Raw genomic sequence first — 20,462 nt, 5'->3', positions numbered from 1 at the left:
AACCAGAGGAATTAACTCTGCCCTTTGAGCCGAAGACCAGTGCGCTGACAATTCACCCACTAAAGATCAAATAACTGAGGAATAACAAGCCATAAATACGAAGGTGGTGCGGAAGGAGTGATCAAAAGAGGCTTACTCCAGATTGTAACGAAGAGTGCAAAGACCTGCCTTCAGAAGGCTGATTACAATTAAGTGCAAATTATGGTTTCATGAGAGGTGTGCAGATTACAGAGGGAAAGGTCAATTCGTCTGGTGCTTAGAAATTAGGTACGGGCATTCAATTTGGTAGTGTAACCACCTCTCCCATCACTCAGTATCATCGTACCCGACCGGCAGGGCAAGATGACACATTCTGGAATGATTCAGGTTTCATGTTCTAGACGGATAAAGGTACAGAGATTACACTGAAATTCTTTGCTGGAATGTACCCGGTAGTGTAACACCGTTAGCACATAAAGGTAATTTCATACAGATGCGGGTGATTTGAGCTACAGTGTGTTTTGCGAATAGTGTATCATATCACCGTGCTCCCCCTACTGATGCCACTACTAGAGCGCCGTTTATTATCATGGTTCAGTTCTGAGGAGTCACATATTTTAGGAAACTTTCCCAAAATGAGAAAATGAAGAAGTTAAAAAGTATTAATAATTAAATCATACACCCCAGACCCAGTAAACATACGAAAAATGTGACTCGGGTCATTACTCACACTGAATAGGTTAAGATGTCTGTTGACCGTGCCAGTAACCGGACAGGCTAAAAATGTGTGAAACCTGAAGATAGTTTTCGGTGGTTTGCCATTTTCACTCCAGTCAAATTCTGGGGCTGTACTTTAATTAAGGCCACGGCAACTCCCTTCCCACTCCTAGCCCTTTCCTATCCCACTGTCGCCATACGTCTTATCTGTGACGGTGAGACGTAATGCAAAATGCCCTGTTTAAAAAAAGGAAAAATAAACAGTAAGGTGAGGAAAAAGAGGCACTGGGTAATAAGTAGAAGAGATATCGTCTTTATTATATATCTAACAAATTTTGTATGGTAAGGCAGCCAGTCACGTGTGTAACAACCCTACCCCACTTTATTCCGCGGTTACGAATTTTGGGAGCCACTAGCTCCTAATCCTCCAGAGGCTTCCATGCCTTGTACGAAGAGGGCTGTGCTTTGCTTTAGTGGGGACGGGAATGTAGTTCCATTTTAGATTGAAGGTAGATAATAGCATGAAATAAATAGCCCAGTTACTTCCAGTATGCTGAGTTGTTGACGATCAGCCATCCTGTTATAGTTTATGTACCACGTCATTAATATTTCAGAGCCTTTCCTCGCTTCGTGGTCATAATGAAATGCTGAACGTATGAAATGCCCTGTATAATACCTGACCGTCATAAATCATTCTGCCTCTTTCAATATGTGATTGTAGAGCATAAATAAACTTGTTTCATATGGGTTCATAAAGAGCAATTTTCTGTCCCCGTGGTCAATAATTTCTGCCATCTACGTAGGCTGCTAAAACCTAGGTGGTCTGTTCTATTTGATGGTATCACGACAGCCTCATTCATGTCGGAACGAATTACACTGTCCACTCTCGCGCAGCGTTCGCCTCTACGCTTGGGTGGCGGTCTAAACCGCACCAACCTTCTAATTTCTGTTAACGAGATGACTTGGCAATTAACTTGCCTGAGAGACGTAAGTGTACATCTGTTCTTTCAACAGAGATATATTATTTCTCTAAGAGTTCTTGTCGAAGAAGAATGTATTTCAAAACAGATGTTCGAAACTGTTTTACATCGGCAACACAAGGTCAAAAACCTCGATATCAGACCTCTGTAAAACAAACACCATGATTAATAATAATAATAATAATAATAATAATAATAATAATAATAATAATAATAATAATAATAATAATAATTCTCTATGTGGCATTTGCCATGTATTTTAAATAATAATTTTAAACATTTACCGACTGGAGTGGCCTGGCCAGTTTGGGTATTTTGCTGTGTCTGGTTAATTCCTGTAATGCGAGGCTATTTTTTTTCTTGCGTTTGTTTCAATACGCTCTTCTTCATACACAAAACACAACACATCACACTACCAACCACCGCAGAAACACGCATTAGTGAATGTAGGGTGGCTTTCGGAAGGACGTCCGGCCAAGTCCTCGTGTGAGGGAAAGTTTACTGGACAACTCCCGGAAGAAGAAGAAGAAGAAGAAGAAGAAGAAGAAGAAGAAGAAAGAAGAAGACTTGTAGACATTTTCTCCCCTCTCTCTTGATAGTTCATTGGTTTTAGAAGAGATGTGCTGTAGGTGTTTTACTTTTTATAGAAATTACTTTGCTTCCGTAATATTTTAAGTGGAAGAGTGCCTTACTGTGGGTACACGTGGTACTGGGAAGGAAATAATAATAATAATAATAATAATAATAATAATTGTACCGGGCGGTACACCTCTACACCGTTTATTTAAAAGTTGCGCCAGTTGAAACTCCTCTTCTGGAGGAAGGTTGAACTTTATCTATTCTATTAATTCTCTACTTTCTCAGAAGATGTCACCACGTGGAAAATTTTGAGTTTTTGAACTGTGTCCCTTTTGATGTGTTTTTGTTTCGCTTGAAGTAAGAAGTGTGAACTTTCTCTTCTAGAGGACACTACTGAAGATCAACAATAGTGCGACCTAGTGCGGAGTCAAAGAACTATTTTGTTGGAGAAATTTTTATTTCAAGAGTTTGTTCTTTGTTAAATTTCCTTCTGTCATTGTTTAAGTTGGCTGTATACCCCTCTTTTTCCCCTTAGTTTGGATCTAGCCAATCCCGAATTTCTTTAATTAATTTTCCACCAATAATGTGTTTCTTTTTCCTCTATGTAGGGGTTTCTTTTCCCGAACCAATAAAGATTTTGTGGGAGGGTGTTTTCTTTCCCCTAACGCCTAGAATCTTCCGCGAGAGGATATAAACTGCTGATTTTGGGGTCTCCGGGCCACTTCTGTTCCATCTTTCAGTGTATTAAGTACATAGCAGGAGGCGGGAAGCGCCTCTTTCTTCTTCAGCCGTTCAACACCAGGTAATGGCCTATTAATAACTTCTTTTCTTGCTAGGTCGGCAGTTTAACACTCGCGGCGGGTTCGAAGCATTTCCATCATGTAACCTTTTCCTACAATGTAATTACTCTTTTCATCTTTTCTTGTAAAGCTACGTATTGGGATAGAGAGTGCTAACCCTCTCGAGCTCCCACTCACATTTGTTTTGAGGTGAACTTATTTTCTCAAACTATTCTTCGTTTATGTAATGTAAAGTGTTCTTCTCTAAGTCACCTCTGTAGTATGGGATTAGCCCTTGCGTTAGTGGCCCAGAGCCAGATTAGGTTTTAAAAACAAAGTGTATTAGGAGTGCAAGTTCGCCTCCTCTCAAATTGTTATTTTAGAGGTCATGTAATCAACCTTCTTTTCATGTAATAGACCTCCGTAGTTTGGGTATTTTACCCCTGTAAATACGTCCTTAGAGGACAGCTTGAAGGTAGAGCTTGGTGTGGCCTTGTGATAGGCTTACAATTTTGAGAGCGGATCGCTCTTTGAAATTTGTTTCTGAATGCCTCGTGCAGGCTTTATGTGTAATGTTTGGAGCCAGTGCTCCTGGGCATGAATGGGGTTTTCTGCCCCTTGGCTAAAATTTTCTTTGGGAGTAAGGCGGGGCTGATTGCCCAAGAGTTATGAAGTAAGGGCACTGAGCCCGAACCCAGTAATATTGTACCTACATTTTTGCTACTCTGTACCTGTTATGATTGTTATCTCTTGTCTTTGAAAAGAAAATATAACCTAGTTAAATTTTAAATTAATTTTACATTGCACGTTAATTTCGTAGCTTGAAACCCATTCACACCCGCACCTTCTTTCACCTCTACCTACCACGGATATCTCCGTAACAAGTGGTAGCAGAGCGTGGTTGAATGGGTCTCAATTTAGCCCCTTTTGACGGCTAAACATTGCTTTGATTCGAACTCTAACAATTTTCTCAGTTGCTGGAATTTTTTGAGTTTTTCAAAATTGTTCTGTCATCATGCCTGGCCCTCGCGATGTTCTCCTCCTTAACTATTTGCGCAAAGAGGAGTTGATATATGAGTTAACTATCAGAAACGTTCAATCTGGAGGCACGGTTGCAATAGACACTAACAAGCTTAGAGAGTCCCTTGATTTGCCCATTTCCATCCCCAATTTGGGAGAGAAAGAAATTGATGACTCTCTTTCCACGATTGTCGAGAATATTACTGGGCTAGCATCGGTAGTCAGCTTTTTTGATGAAAACGATCCATCTCCTAATCAAATTAAGCGTGTGCAAGGCAGGCTGTATCACTTTGCAAATAGAGTTAATGATCTATTGTCTCTAAAGGTGAATGACGTTCAGAGGAAGCAAGCTAATACGCTCCTTGAAACTATTTCTGAATTGTCTAATAAGGTCACTCAATTGCTAACCGGCGAAGCTCCTCCCAAAACTGATCAACCCGCCACGGTGAATGTAGGTAACGAGGAAGAGCCTCCTCAGGGAGAAGTCAATAGGATAACCGTTGCTGCTCAAACTATCTCTGCCCCATCGAACAACGAATCTGAACGCCGTGCGTCATTGAGTAACATCCGCTCTGAATTAACTTCTTTGCCCTTGAAACCTTTAACGACTATGTCACCTGGGTTCAGCAGCTTGCCTCATCCATTGGCAATGTTGCTTAGAGGTATCTCTAAGTTTTCCGTCAACACCACCAGTGACGTAATTTCATTTTTAAGATTTCTAGTGGAATTTCAGGATCATGCCCTTGTGTTTTCTCTTTCCCCATGTCAAATTTTGCAAATTATCTATCCTTATGCTATTGGTGTTCTATCTGACAAAATAGTTAGAGCCATCGCTGAGCAATCTTCTATTGAGGATTTCCATGCCCATTTGCTAGCTAACTTCATCCCGGCTAGGGCCAGGTCCTCCCTTATTCAGAAATACTATTATCGGGTACAGCGCTTGGATGAAAACCTGGCAGACTTCATCCAAGATATTAAGTTTTATACTAGGGTGTTTGCTCTCCACTTCCCTGAGGATCAGATCGTGCAAGCTATTGTCGAAGGGATTTCACCACCCTACAGGTCATATTTGTGTTTCGCGGCGTGCCCGCAAACCTTCTCTGAACTGGAAGCATTAGCCGTCTCTGCGGAAGGAGTTAGGTATGCCGATTCCTTGCGTGTGGCGAAAGAACCCCCGCCTTCCTTTAGTAACACTCGGCCTCCACCTCGCCGACCAGTCAATCCCCGTAAATGTTATGCTTGTGGGTCGCCTGACCATCTGCGGAATAAGTGTCCTCTGATCAAGTCAAGTGGGACAAGGAATGGAGCAGGGTCATCACAAGGCTGTTTTAAGTGTGGGGCCTTCTCACATATCGCCAAGAATTGCCCAAACTCAAATAGCACCCCCTCCTGCTCAACTTCTGGTGCAAATTCCAGCTATGCCAATAATAAAAAGTGACTAGTGGCGTCGGCTGAGCCGACTAATCCATCTTCCCGAGACTCAGCCCCTAGTAAACAGGTTGTAAATGCAGAGAACGACCAGCCTTCAAATTCATCTTTTGAATGCCCTAAAGAGTGTCTTAGGATTGCGGCGGATACCCCCGCACCTGTTCCTTTTCTTAAGATTGAGTTAAATAACGAGCCTATAACAGCTCTCTTAGATTCAGGCAGTGTTTGTTCCATTATTTCGGCTGATTGGTATTCTAAATTGAAATCTGTTTGTAAACTCCCTGACTATGTCTCTTCTCCTGTTCAATACGTTTCGGCTAATTCATCTCCATTAGAAATTCTAGGTTCCTTACTGGTCAAAATTCGGATTTTCAAATTTACATGGAAAATTAAATTGTTTGTGGCCAAGCAATTGTCTTGCCCCATTATATTGGGAGCTGACTTTATTTCTCACACTGGTCTTGTGCTCGATCTCCAGAGTAGGTCGTGCACATTCAAATTTGCGTCCAATTGTAGAATTCCCTTGTTAAAGTGTAATTCTGTATCATGTTCATCTATTTCGCCTACCCAGGATGAGATGTTGTTAGACCTTAGACATCTACCTGAGGAGCAGGCTGATAGTATTCGTAAATTATGTCAGTCGTTTCCCGAGGTGTTCTCTGATACTCTTGGTGTTACTGACCTTATTGAATACAAAATTGAGGTTACGGATTCGATTCCTGTCCGTTTTCCACCGTATAGGCTATCTCCACCTAAAATGAAGGCTCTGAAAGAAATCATCGATCAGATGTTGAAGGATGGTATTATTAGGCCCTCTAAGTCAGCGTATTCTTCGCCTATTTTTCTAGTCCCGAAACCCCAAGGAGGCTTCAGGCCTGTCATTGATTACAGGGCTCTCAATCGGAAGGTGGTGTTGCAATCTGTGCCCCTTCCCGACCTTCATTCTTGCTTTTCATGGTTTCGTAAGGCCAAGTTCTTCACCATCTTGGACTTGAATCAGGCCTATAATCAAATTCCCCTTGCCGAGGAGTCTAAACATCTTACAGCGTTTGCCACGGACTGGAACTTATACGAATACAACCGCGTGCCTTTCGGGCTCCCCACGGGGGCAGCTGTGCTCACTAGGCTACTAGATAGGGTCTTCTCCGACATCAAATTTGAGTACTTATATCACTACTTGGATGATGTCGTCGTATTTTCTGAGACTTTTGAAGAACATCTAGATCATCTGCGAGAAGTTCTGAATCGCCTTCGTAAGGCTGGGTTAACTGTTAAGTTGTCCAAGGTTGCCTTTGCTAAGCCCTCTATGTCATTCCTTGGGCATATTGTGTCACCCGATGGGGTAGCTGTCGATCATTCTAGAACACAGGCCATCCGTGATTTTAAACCTCCTAAGGACATCAAAGGTATCGCTAGATTCATTGGTATGGTGAATTTCTTCAGGAAGTTTATTCCTAACTTCGCTAATAGAGCGGCGCCCTTAAACCTTCTTCGTAGGAAAGGCATCAAATTCGAGTGGGGACCTTCTCAACAAGCCGCTTTCGAAGATCTTAAATTAGCTCTCTGTAATGCCCCTGTACTTGCTATGCCTGATTTCTCGAAGAAATTCATCGTCCAAACGGACGCGTCGTCGTCAGCTGTAGCTGCAGTCCTTCTTCAAGAGACTGAACTAGGGAGGCGTCCCATCGCCTATGCATCTAGGACTCTATCGGCTCAAGAAGCCAAGTATTCCATCTATGAGCTCGAAGGGTTGGCAGTCTTATTCGCCTTAGAAAAGTTCCGTCTCTATCTGGAACATGTCAAATTCGACCTGGAGACAGATAATCAAGCCTTAAGCTGGGTCTTAGGTAGGCCGCGTCGTACTGGTCGTATAGCCCGTTGGGCCATCCGTATTTCTGCCTTCCAATTTGATGTACGACATATCAGAGGTACCGAAAATGTTGTTGCTGATGGACTCAGCCGTATGTTTCATAACGACGTCGAAACCCACGAACCGGTCGACAGTTCATCACCTTCCGAGTCCATACTATCCGAGGTTAATGCCATCCTAACAGATGCTCCCATGCTTTTTAGGGATATTGAGAAATACCAACGTGAAGATCCGACGCTGGCTCCTATAATGGAAACCCTTTCTTCTGGGGAACATGCTGTCCCTTATGTTCTGAGGAATGGTGTTCTATGTTGCCCTTCGAGGCATGATAAGTTGATGAAAGTTGTTGTTCCAGCGGTTCTTGTACCTATGATCTTCAAATACTATCATGAGACCCCATTAGGAGGGCATCTGGGTATCTTTAAAACTCGTGAAAAGATTCGTGAAATGTTCATATGGAAAGGTATGGACGGTGAAATCCGTGAACTTGTAAAAGCTTGTAAATCTTGTTTGCTCAGTAAACCCACCTTGTCCACTAAAGTAGGCCTTTTGTCTTCTCATCAAGCGTCGCGCCCCATGGAACGCCTGTATATTGATTATGTGGGACCCTTCCCCCAGTCAAAGGGCAATGCCAACAAGTTCATCTTTGTGTGTGTAGATGGTTTTACAAGATTTTCCTGGTTATTTCCGACTAAGCTGGCTACCGCTCAGTCAACCATTACTTGCTTAAATTCTATTTTTGCTTCTTTTGGTCCGTGTCAATATATTGTATCTGATAATGCTAAGGCGTTCACATCAAATTTATTTCGTAAATTCTGTTTTGACTTGTCCATCTCTCATGTAACTACTTCTGCTTATTACCCTCAACCTTCTCTGGCTGAACGGGTTAACCGTAATCTCAGGTCCGCACTCATTGCCTATCATCATGAAGATCCTTCCAGGTGGGACACGTCCCTGCATTGGATAGCTTTTGCTTTGAATTCGGCGGTTCATGAATCTCACAAGTTTACTCCAGCTTCTTTGATGTTCAAGTTTGTTCCCAACTCGCCGCTCTCTAACCTCTGGTCTTTGAATGACATTCTACCCGAGACAATAGATCCGGATAACATTAAAGATCTTTGGAAGAAGGCTAAAGCCAATCTTAATGTGTCTCATGAAAAGGTTAGGGAAAGGTATGATCGTGGACGGAGACCCACCACTTTGAAGGTAGGTGACCAGGTTATGGTCAAAAATTTTGTTCCCGCGGGCAAGCTTGCCCCCAGATTTCATGGACCTTGTATCATTCTCGATTTTCTTACGCCGGTTACCTTATTGCTAAGTAATCCAGCCACCGAGAGGATATTTAGAGTTCACCTGTCCCAGGTGAAACCGGTGTAATTTCTGTGTTAACTTGCTCCATATTATTTTGAAAGGATATGAAGGTTATATTTTTTTTTTGAGTTTCACTTTTAAGGCTTTCTGCCCCTTCGGTAATATTTTGGTTTTAGATGTAAGCCTTGTGTAAAACCTGCCCCGACCCGTTAAACTGCCATCCTGTTCTTGCCACGGCCATTACCACGCTCCCGTCTCCTGCTCCACCTTACACTGTGGCTTTATAATAGTAAATGCCATGGATATCTACACGCCGCTGGCCCCTCAACCTCTCCACAAGCCTGTACCCTCAAAGAAGATGATAGTCCAACACAATTCTGCCGCCTAGCTTTAATGTTTCAGCGCCCCCGCAGCCGCGCAGCGCCGTGCAGCGACTGGGGAGGGGGATGGGCCCCCTCCTCTCCAGCGAGGACGACATGTGCACGGCGAGCCGGAGCTCTCCCCCCGGCCAAGGCTGATGTGCGGCGCACGTCCTGCTACATGCCCGCAGCCTGTATCTGTTCACTGCGGGCGCGGCGTACTTCAACACCTCTGCTCCCCTCATAGTGCGGGCGAGCGGTATCTCAGGGTACTTAAGGGGTCCGAGCGGCCTCCGTTGGACGCAAGCTGCAACGGCCGGTCTGGCCATCCGACTCAATCTACATCAACTACATGGATAGTTACTATAAGAGATAACTACATTTGGGAATTTAACAACAATATTTGGTGGACATTGCAAAACTTTTCTTCACTTTTAAGCATTAAAAGTTTATCTTCAGAAATTCAAATTCTACAAACATAAAGACTTTCATTCACCTGCAACAACAACATTTTGAAACTGAATTAAGAAATCTTGTAAATGCTTCTGCTATCTATCTTCGTATCAACATCATTACTTGGACTTTGTTTCAAACTGATTTCATGTGTCACCCCTGGAGGAACTTTTGGGGGGGGAGGTCTGTACCGGGCGGTACACCTCTACACCGTTTATTTAAAAGTTGCGCCAGTTGAAACTCCTCTTCTGGAGGAAGGTTGAACTTTATCTATTCTATTAATTCTCTACTTTCTCAGAAGATGTCACCACGTGGAAAATTTTGAGTTTTTGAACTGTGTCCCTTTTGATGTGTTTTTGTTTCGCTTGAAGTAAGAAGTGTGAACTTTCTCTTCTAGAGGACACTACTGAAGATCAACAATAGTGCGACCTAGTGCGGAGTCAAAGAACTATTTTGTTGGAGAAATTTTTATTTCAAGAGTTTGTTCTTTGTTAAATTTCCTTCTGTCATTGTTTAAGTTGGCTGTATACCCCTCTTTTTCCCCTTAGTTTGGATCTAGCCAATCCCGAATTTCTTTAATTAATTTTCCACCAATAATGTGTTTCTTTTTCCTCTATGTAGGGGTTTCTTTTCCCGAACCAATAAAGATTTTGTGGGAGGGTGTTTTCTTTCCCCTAACGCCTAGAATCTTCCGCGAGAGGATATAAACTGCTGATTTTGGGGTCTCCGGGCCACTTCTGTTCCATCTTTCAGTGTATTAAGTACATAGCAGGAGGCGGGACGCGCCTCTTTCTTCTTCAGCCGTTCAACACCAGGTAATGGCCTATTAATAACTTCTTTTCTTGCTAGGTCGGCAGTTTAACACTCGCGGCGGGTTCGAAGCATTTCCATCATGTAACCTTTTCCTACAATGTAATTACTCTTTTCATCTTTTCTTGTAAAGCTACGTATTGGGATAGAGAGTGCTAACCCTCTCGAGCTCCCACTCACATTTGTTTTGAGGTGAACTTATTTTCTCAAACTATTCTTCGTTTATGTAATGTAAAGTGTTCTTCTCTAAGTCACCTCTGTAGTATGGGATTAGCCCTTGCGTTAGTGGCCCAGAGCCAGATTAGGTTTTAAAAACAAAGTGTATTAGGAGTGCAAGTTCGCCTCCTCTCAAATTGTTATTTTAGAGGTCATGTAATCAACCTTCTTTTCATGTAATAGACCTCCGTAGTTTGGGTATTTTACCCCTGTAAATACGTCCTTAGAGGACAGCTTGAAGGTAGAGCTTGGTGTGGCCTTGTGATAGGCTTACAATTTTGAGAGCGGATCGCTCTTTGAAATTTGTTTCTGAATGCCTCGTGCAGGCTTTATGTGTAATGTTTGGAGCCAGTGCTCCTGGGCATGAATGGGGTTTTCTGCCCCTTGGCTAAAATTTTCTTTGGGAGTAAGGCGGGGCTGATTGCCCAAGAGTTATGAAGTAAGGGCACTGAGCCCGAACCCAGTAATATTGTACCTACATTTTTGCTACTCTGTACCTGTTATGATTGTTATCTCTTGTCTTTGAAAAGAAAATATAACCTAGTTAAATTTTAAATTAATTTTACATTGCACGTTAATTTCGTAGCTTGAAACCCATTCACACCCGCACCTTCTTTCACCTCTACCTACCACGGATATCTCCGTAACAATAATAATAATAATAATAATAATAATAATGAGTGAGTAGGCTACACGTTGTTGGTCGTGTAACTGTAAGCTTGCATTCAAAAGATGGTAGGTTCGAACCCCATCGTCGGCAGCCCTGTAGATGGATTTCTGAAGTTTCCTATATTCACACAGGACAAATCCTGGGTCTGTAACTTAATTAAAGCCACGGCCACGTTCTTCCCATTCCTAGTCATATTCTGTATTCAACGTCGCCGGTATATTATTATTATGTTTATTATTATAGTAGCTATAATATAATGCTTATACGGTACGAGGCATTAAAAGTGTACTTGGTGTATAAGTAATATTGACTATTAAATAGTCGAGGTGTCATGCTGAATTCCTCACATAATACAGGGAGTGTCCTGCATGAGTTGACGTCCTTCCTGCATGCCACTTGTCGGTAAACGATGGTGCGGTCACTGTCACACCGTTCCCTTACGCCTGTAGAAAACCCATCAATGAATTGATAAACTTCCTTTTTTTTTACATTTCGTTTTCCGTCACACTGACGGAGGTAGGTCTTACGGTGACGATGGGACGGGGAAGGCCTAGGAGTGGGAAGGAAGCGGCCGTAACCTTAATTAAGGTAGCTCAAGCATTTGCCTGGTGTCAAAATGGGAAACCATGGAAAACCATCTTCAGGCCTGCCGTCAGTGGGGTTCGAACCTACTATCTCCCGGATTCAAGTTCACACCTGCGCTAGTTGAGACCATGATGGCATTATATGAGTTAGGCGGCTATTGCATCACCGACTCGCCCGGACGTGTTTTTTTTTTCTATTCGCTTTACGTCGCACCGACACAGATAGGTCTTATGGCGACGATGAGATAGGAAAGGCCTAGGAGTGTGAAGGAAGCGGCCGTGGCCTTAATTAAGCTACAGCCCCAGCATTTGCCTGGTGCGAAAATGGGAAACCACGGACAACCATCTTCAGGGCTGCCGACAGTGGGATTCGAGCCCACTATATCCCGGATGCAAGTTCACGGCTGCTCGACTCTAACCGCACGGTCGCCCAGACGTGGCACAGGGAATAACCGGCAACTGGACTGAGGCTCGCACTGTAGAGCGCAGTTTTTCTGTGCCCAAATTTGCGGGTTCGATTCCGTCTCAATCTGGTAATATTTGAAGGTGCTCGTATACGACAGCTTTGTGTCGGTTGAGTTACTGATACGTAAATGAACGTCTATGGAACAAATTACCGGCAACTTGACATCCTCGGAAGCCGTATACAAGTAGCTGGTACGACGTACAGCCAATAAAATTGAACATTGTAAAATAGGCGAGGTATTTGGAAGTAAAACTACTACTGTTCTAGATGCGGCGCCCTCTGTGCGTCCGTGGTACAGTCCCTTGCTACGAATCGCAGGATCACGGGTTCAAATCCAGGAAGGTTGAGGTAGGGAAATGAAGCCATCAAGAGAGGGAGAGGTCTTGGACTGGAACCCGCAGGTGTAAATGAGGAAGTGGGACCAAGATACAGTCCACACTGACGCACCAGAAGAAGGAAACACGAGGAATGAAGTAAAGATATTGGCCGTCAGCGTTACCAGATGGCGATCCTTTACTGGTGTTCTATCTTACCCGAAGGACAACAGGATTCATTTTAAGATCAGGAGAGATATTCAGATTTTTGAAATGTAGTTAAAAGCTCACAGAGGCTGCCTATCCGAGGTGGTAAGGGCGTGCCCGTTTCACCCGCAAGTACGTGGATTCGATTACTCTTCAGGGCATCGAAAAACTTAGAAACGAGATTTCCACTTCACTCAGCCTACACCAAAGGTCATCACCAGGTTAATTTCTGGGGACAAAGGTGAACGGCAATATATCTAACCAATCTTTCCCACTTCGGTGGCTACGTTACAGGTCATAGGGGCATTTACCTTCCCGTTCTCCAAAGACCCTCATGAGCTGTACTTTCCTTTTAGATTAAAGCTCTTTGCACTCCATGCCGTTCGATATCCCCTTCTATTTTGCCCTTCCTCTTAGACATTCTCGTTTTACCCATCGGGCATTTCTCCGACAAAATTACATAAAACCCAGCTTAGGCTGCACAGTAGAGCTCCGTACTCTCTACCGTGTGACAGAGTATGATAAAACGTCTAAACTGACACACAAGCAGCCTCATTGGCTTATAAACAACATGTCTTTCCTTGTTGGTGCCGAGGTTAAGTTCAGTAGAAGGCTTTACTTATCACCGGCGCTTAGACCAGTGTTGTCTACTCAGAGATGTCCTTGCTTTTGCCTTTTATTGTAGGCGGCAATATTTGTCATGAAATTCAATGTTATTCTCCTGTAGATGATTTGTCTCTGGGTATATTCTATACAATGTTTAATAATAACCGACATGTGAACTGGGTCGCTGTAATTAAATAGAAAATGCGAGGAAGGGAAGAATGATGAGGTGGGCAGAGAATGGGGTAAGAAATCTTTGGGGCATAAGGAAGAGGCTGTTGAATTGTGGTTGTGCGGAAAACGACTCTAACAAATAACGTTCTAGGCAAACTAGCTGATACGGTAAAGATCTCTCGTTCTGAGATCAAGTTGGTGGGTTCGAACTCTGTCCGCAGGGAGACCGTGTCAACGTGTCTTCAACGATTTGATCCATCTCTAGTATACATACAGGACATGGTGAGAAGTTGTGAGGCGCTCTCAAAATATTAAACTGTTCCTCAAAATGGGGTGAGAGTTGCGCCTTGCGATTTGAACCAGTGAACATTTTTGTGAACCGGAGGATTTGACCAAACGCGGCCCCACCCGTCAGAAATCGAAACTGGGACCATCTGAACAAGTACAACCAATTGCATGTTTCTGTTAAATACAGCATGTGTTGTCCATCAGAAAATACGTTTGCATCTAGAGAATTCACCTCAATTTCTTAGACTTCTGTCAGTTCGCGGAACTTTCGATCTTCCATGTGTTCGCCCCTATGAACTGTGAACGTTTCAGTGTGGTGCTTGTCGGTGATAGCTCAGCTTCCCTTGTAAAATAATTATTCATTGAATGATGAATGAATGGTTTACGTAATTACTATTACATTTGCATTTTAGAAAGATAAAATAAGTTGACTAAATAATTGGCATATCCTTAAATTAAGAATGCTAATATATGGGTTGCTCTTAAATCACGTTGTAAAACTGGAACGCTGAAAGTCGAGGAGCTATCTTGAAGTCGACCACATTATGTACCTTTGACACCTCTACTGCCCAGACCGGAAACCACTTTCCATTAGCTGCTGATTACAGTGCGTGCACAGTACCCATCCTCCCACTGCTTAAAGAAGCGCGAAAAGTGTCGTGGACTTTCACATCGGCTCTTGAAATATAATTTGGTCCTATAATTTAAACCTCTTCCCTAAAAGCCGCCAATAATTTATTAATGAAAAGAGATGAGACCTTCACCTTAGAGGCTGCTATTATCTCTCTGATTATACTCCACAACCTGTCATCAACTCGCCTTCTTCGACTTCCAGTTGCCCGGTTCACTCATAGCTGAGGCAGTCACTCTTCTATTCAATTGCGTCTGCTAAGAAGAAGGCTGAAGAACAAACCCTGTGTAGTAGTTCACTGGAGGTAACAGAATATCCCATGCTGTTTCATTGATTCCTCGTTTCAATACGAGGAGCTTGAAACTTTACTGTAGCACTCTCAGGCTAGGAAGTGACGTGAGCTGTGCGTTGAGTAGGGTAAATACTGTATTAGATGCAATGTAACGCAACGTGGGAGGATATTATGGAGTCATGAAAGATAGCTGAGCAGATAGTTCGGCACATGTCGTTTGAGATGAGATTTATAAATGTTTATTATTACGATTTGCGTAATGTTCGCGTTCGGGTCCCCTTTTCTCCCATCGATCATTCCGTCTCAACTCCACAGAAAGTCAGTCCCATCATGAAGGGATAGCGTTGCTGTCTCTTACCCGCAGGCATAGGGTTCTATTTCCCGTAAGTTCAAGGATTTGAATTATGCACTAAGGACAGGAAGGGGATTCACTCAACCTCGTGAAACCAAATGAGAAGTTGTCAGATATGAGAGGAAGTGATCCGGTCATAAAAGCAAAGTAGTACGGCTGAGGATATCGTCAGGTTGGCCGATATCTGCAGGCCATCTGGATGGAGAGCAGTCGTCTGTGAAAGACAAAGCCCGAAATGGAGTAGATTAATAGACAACATTAATGCACTCTTGCTCGGTTAGAGGTGCTACCACCGGGCGAGTTGGCCGTGCGGTTAGGGGCGCGCAGCTGTGAGCTCGCATCTGGAGTTAGGGCGTTCGAATCCCACTCTCGGCAGCCCTGAAGATGGTTTTCCGTGGTTTCCCATTTTCACACCAGGAAAATGCTGGAGCTGTACCTTGATTAAGGCCACGGCCGCTTCCCATTCCTAGGCCTTTCCTGTCCCATCGTCGCCATAAGACCTGCGCCGGTGCGACGTAAAGCAGATAGCAAAAGAGGAGCTACCAACTGAAGTATGTTGTGGAAATGTGCAATATACAGTACAAATCAGGCATAACGTGATGGTATTCACCATTTGTCTGCATTTTTCTGCTTACAGATTGTGTATCCCACCGTCTTATTCACGTATTAATAGGCATGGTACACAATTCAGAACACTGCTTTCTTCGTGTAACTTTTTTCTAACCTTCCATCGCGAACTGAAAGAAAGGAAACCAGCGGCTATGTTCTTTAATCATAGCTCTATTGTATCTTCGCGCATCGCTGGTCGATTTGTCAGTTTGCAAAGCTAGGCTTGCAGCTAGTTAGAGCCTCTAATATTGAAGCTCTCTATACTCCTAGCCTTAGACGGCAAGATGAGGTATATTATGTAGAAGTTGGTGCAGTGGCGCCGTTAGTTAGTCGCTCACATGCTGTGCTCGGCAATGGGACGTTGAACAATGGCACTGTTGTTTCTTCAAGGTAAAATCACGTTCCTCCGATTTATTGAACGACAAATAAGACTTAAGGGATATGAAACACGTAATAACGAACCAGTTGTCTACGCGGTATGCGGCAGGCCTAAATGTAGTTTTACCATTTACCATTTTCACACCAGGCAAATGTTCGGGCTCTTGCACTTCGAGCTCTGACCTATCATAAAGTCGCCAAAAGTCAATGTGACGTTAAACATGTAGCAAATAAATAAATAAATAAATAAATAAATAAATAAATAAATAAATAAATAAATAAATAAACCAAGATTACATTAAATAAAGAATAAATGAAATTCTACTTCTATATCTGAGGTTTCGGGATCAAATCCCGTGGCAATTTCCGGACAAGATTTGCTTAAACGTGAGACACCCGTGTCAGTAGATTTATTGGAAAGTGAAAACTTTACCCTTCACTACAAAATTCTGACATTATGCAGTATCTTAAAATATATAGAAATTAATGGGATGTGAAACACATTTTGTCACTACTGTAACTGACTTCTGGCTTAGTATCATGGTTCTTACATTCAGGTTACTCACAACAACTAACATGCGGTCATTGGCTGTTCGAGCGTGACATCAAAGTGGGACCAGCTCTCTGCAAGTCATCTGGTTCTGTTCGCAGAGAGCTTTCCAATGGAATACGGGGATTGCGATATGTTTTAACCAAACTATTATTAGCTCGTCTGTCTCCTACATATGCTCAAACTCACTTTGGAAATAGTGGATAACGAACACAATAATGTAGAATACAGTACAACATTACAACTAATCGTGTAACGAGACCGTTGTTATTGCTAATAGGATTTTAGTGGATACACTGCGCTACTGAAACCGAATAAGGCATTCTGGGTATAACAAAACTGAGTAGGCCGATTTAATATTACCAAAAAGTAAGCATGTGAGCGAAAGAACGAACAAACAAATAGTGCTATTGTAATAAGTGAATTTTACCTTAACTAGTAAGTTTCTTTATATTCTTGATTTCACCTTCCGTAACGTACACACGTTTGCTTCTACATTTTCCTCACGCTCATTTAACAATTTTATACGATAATATGTCCTAATTTTCACAAATACGGCTACCAAACTACTACTTCAATTTAGATTACTTTCACAAACCACAGAAACCAGGTTCTATATTACTCCTGACCCTTTACAGACTCTAAGTTCGTGATAAAAACAGAAACGTTTCTCTATATCTCGTAAAGTTTGTGAACACAGAGGTGTCGGTTCTAAAACGCCACCGTATGGCAGACTTCAAACCAAGGACTCCGAACAATTCGTACCGTGATATGTTCCTGCTATGTCTGTTTGGACACCAAAGTGTGGATGAGTACTTTTATGTCTTTTAGTCATCCAACCTGTACTGTAACTCAACTCACGACCTCCATTTCAGTGTCATTTTCACCGGCAAATGTTGGAACAGTATCATACTTACCGTCTTCAAATTTGCCTTCAAAGTAAGAATCTTCTGGCTCACAACACGCTACTCCGCACTTCAGTATCATTTGTGATAAGACATATTCATCACTGGTTTCTGTTCGCATGTTCTTGTGTTTCTCTACTTTACCGGAATTGTTCCCAAGCAAAATCATCGGAAGACGATAAAGAGCGTTCAGCGAGGTAGGGTGATCCTATAATCCTATTGAGAAAACAAATTATCGAGTGTATCTTGGTTCAGATTCCGAACTTCTGAGATCTGATGTTTCAAGGTGAAGAAACTCACAAGGATAGCATTCTGGAACACTAGATTAACTGTTTTCCTCTTGCATGTCATACTGTTGATGGGAGTACACATTTTCTTTAAAGTTTCACCTTGTTTTTTTTAACTGAAGACCATACACATTTTTGCTAGTGTCTTTGGAAGTAGTCGGAGGGTATTCATGATATCGTGCCAATTATTGACCATTTCAATGAATTCACTCGTGCTTTCAGCAATATTTGCTTCATTTCCTAATTGAAATGTGTGTAATTCTGCAGCTTTCCTTACATCCCTTCAGTTTCTCTACAGTTTAGACAGCTAAAATATATTTTGTGTCGTGCTTTCATTTCATGGCTGTCATTCTTAACCAGAGCTTCCACAGGTTCTTTCGAGACAATTTTACCATTAGAAAATTCGAAGCTGGTGTCGATATACTAGTTCCTAATTAGTTTCAAGAAGTGAGGAGTATCTGAAAAGTACCGGTGGGTTCAAACACCATGTTTTTGTTCCATCGACTCGTATGATTTCCACAAGCCTTGATTCGCTGCGCCCATGTCAAAAACTCACCCTGTTACTCTGCACCCTGTTTCTGAAAGACGTGACATCAGCGTAAATTACATACTTCCAGTTCTTGATCAGTCCTCTGACCATCACAGCCTGCAGTTGTGAACTGGGACCTATAATTTTATTCTTCAGAGAGTCATATTCTAAAGCACATTTGACGCTCATTTCGTCAAATTGGAAGGCTGAAACATTCTCCCAGTCTTTACACGACAGAGCAGCTATCTTCATCATATGCAGAATATCTTCCAGGATTCCACTTCCGTTTCGCATGTCAATTTTTGAAGTCCATTTTCCCAGTGTTGGAAGTCCAGGCAGAGGGTAATGTAGTTTTTATATCGTATAAATGTAAGTTTTCTTCCCTAAGATACCTTGAATTGAAAGGCAGCGATATATCATCAGCCCAGTTCACGCGTTTTTGCTGGTTGTTAGTATCATTATTTGATTTTTAGCAAAAATTACTTTCAGAACGTCTACCAGTTTTGTGTAAATGCCTTAACAGAATGTTCTACCACCTACATCTAATTAACTCATTACACAAATTACTTATAGTTACATGGCTTTGATGTAGGCCTAATTAGCTTTCTGCTGGCTCAAATGTCTGTTTAAAGTCCGGCTCCATGGCTAAATGGTTAGCGTGCTGGCCTTTGGTCACAGGGGTCCCGGGTTCGATTCCCGGCAGGGTCTGGAATTTTAACCTTAATTGGTTAATTTCGCTGGCACGGGGGCTGGGTGTATGTGTCGTCTTCATCATCATTTCATCCTCATCATGACGCGCAGGTCACCTACGGGTGTCAAATCAAAAGACCTGCATCTGGCGAGCCGAACATGTCCTCGGACACTCCCGGCACTAAAAGCCATACGCCATTTCATTTTTTTCTGTTTAAAGACATCGCTAGGTTTTCTTTGGTCATGTAACTGCAGTATTATCATGGACCTAGGGAGGTGGAATGGCTGGAGGAAGTGGTAAACTTGCAATAGTCATCTTATGTTCTGAATCTTTTAACAGTTCGTGAGCCACATTTCTACTGCCCCTCTTTTCCATCCTTCTTACTCCATCATGTGACACTTGCTCTACGCTATGCAAAACACCGAAGCTTTTAGAGGGAACAGCGTCCTTGTTAAGCATACGTACCGGCATGATTTTTTCGCATTAACGATAAGCGCGACGAGGAATACTTTGAAGTGGTTGTGAGATATCTTAACGAATCATATGATTCTGGTTAAAATTAAAATTAAAGCGACAACGCCAGTTTAAAGCGAAATGTGCTTATTTTGCTTTAAGTGCTAAAATGCAGCGAAATTCGTGGAAAATAATGATCTTGAAGTTGTGTTCCAGTATCACGTGTGTGAAGGGAAACATAAGACAGAATAAGGAGATCTCATTTTGACGGCAGTATCTTTTCGAATTAATTTTCTATAAAGTCCCTTAATTGTATGGCCATAGACTATAGGGTGAAAGCTACGGCCATGAAGGGTGAACGGATAATTTCTCATGTAGTCTTGATTAGGGTTATATTGCAATTCTAATCAAGATTACATGAGGAATAATGAATCATTATCAATATTGTTGCTCATTTTTTATCGACCTTTCACATAATTAATTCTCAAATCTCACGAATTAAACGTTTTATGAATAATTTTAGGAAATGATTAACGCGAAATTAAAGCTATGGTGTCGGCACTATTTCGCGCAATAACGCCAACACTTGCTTCCTTTTAGCGAAATTCGAACGTAAATTAATGCGAAAAAATCATGCCCCTGAGGATTCGTCTGGGAGGAGAGATGGGTGTAAAACATCGTAACATGATAATGTATCGTATTGCATCACAGTAAGGTGTTCTAGAAATATTACTATGTTCCGTTCCCTCGAAGACCCTGATTCAAAAATAACTGTCTCGGCGAAATGAGAAGGATAGGGAGTGTCTGATTGGCTAACGGATATTAGGACACACAACAGCTCGAGTCATACACTCGTGATGCCATGTTTAGTTACCACTTGACAAAAATATATTTCCTACATTATTTCAAGTAGGACAATGAAAATTAATATGGTGATATATAACAATTTTTCAATTTACTTTACGTCGCACCGACACA

This window comes from Anabrus simplex, chromosome 2, assembly GCF_040414725.1.
Source record: "Anabrus simplex isolate iqAnaSimp1 chromosome 2, ASM4041472v1, whole genome shotgun sequence".
NCBI classification, from domain to species: Eukaryota; Metazoa; Arthropoda; class Insecta; order Orthoptera; family Tettigoniidae; genus Anabrus; species Anabrus simplex.
The sequence above is the reverse complement of the archived record's forward strand: the minus strand, read 5'-3'. Positions refer to the sequence as shown.